At 45.3% G+C, this 937-nt stretch overlaps 1 long non-coding RNA gene across 5 annotated transcripts in view; it reads right to left on the bottom strand.

Moving 5' to 3' along the window:
- LOC109825247 overlaps window positions 1-937 on the bottom strand; it is a 5,440-nt gene extending 4,503 nt beyond the window's left edge. For all 5 annotated transcript variants that reach the window (XR_002242944.1, XR_002242946.1, XR_002242943.1 and 2 more), the window contains exon 1: window positions 512-937. This is a non-coding gene — a long non-coding RNA (uncharacterized LOC109825247). The remainder of the gene's footprint in view (window positions 1-511) is intronic.

Here is a 937-nt window from a genome sequence, read left to right as displayed (position 1 = left end):
CTTTTTATTTAGCGGAATCGACCCACTTCTCGGCCACGTCAGCAGCGTGGCCGAGAAGCGGGTCGATTTTTTTTTAATCTCATCACTAAATAGTCGGGGTTGGCAACCCCGACTATTTTTTCAGTAGAAAAAATAGTCGGGGTTGGCAACCCCGACTATTTAGTGATGAGATTAAAAAAAAATCGACCCGCTTCTCGGCCACGCTGCTGACGTGGCCGAGAAGTGGGTCGATTCCGCTAAATAAAAAGAGGGTCGGTCGATTCCGGTAAAAAAAAATGGGAATGGGTTTAAAACAAAAATTTGTTCATTTAGATACAAACTAAGCTTACTACAGCAAGCAATAACCTCAAACTGTTGATTGAAAGACAACATGGATTCAGTTTTATGGATGAAAATCAATTGAAGATATCAAATCCCTGATTTATATAAACACCACCTCCTAATTACTGAAGATTGGAACCACACAACAATATAACAAACATCAAGCTGCAAATAAACAATGATGTCTTACTTGCATTTACAGCTGTAAATAAACAATGGACGACAATCCAAGTTCCCAGTCGAGGTCGAGGACAACGGCAACGGGCGATGTCGAGGTCTAGGGCAACGGCGACTACTATGGCGAAAGGCGACAGCTACTGGGACAGTAGCGGGCAACGGCGACGGAGTCCAAAATACAAGAGAAAAATCCAAGTTCCCAGTCGAGGTCAAGGTCGAGGACGATGGCAACGGGCGATGTCGAGGTCGAGGGCAACGGTGACGGCAACGAGTGAAGGACGACGGCAACAAATGAGGGCGACGGCGGCGGGTGACAGCGACAACGGCGGACGATGGAATTGGGGCTTTTGATTTTTGAATGAACAGGGATTTTTGTTTTTTAATTTAGGGCTGAGTTGAAAAGGGGAAGATGAGGAGATAGAGAGAGTACTGGTTTATA

The sequence above is a fragment of the Asparagus officinalis genome, chromosome 10 (assembly GCF_001876935.1).
Source record: "Asparagus officinalis chromosome 10, Aspof.V1, whole genome shotgun sequence".
In the NCBI taxonomy this organism is placed as follows: Eukaryota; Viridiplantae; Streptophyta; class Magnoliopsida; order Asparagales; family Asparagaceae; genus Asparagus; species Asparagus officinalis.
The sequence above is the reverse complement of the archived record's forward strand: the minus strand, read 5'-3'. Positions and strand labels throughout refer to the sequence as shown.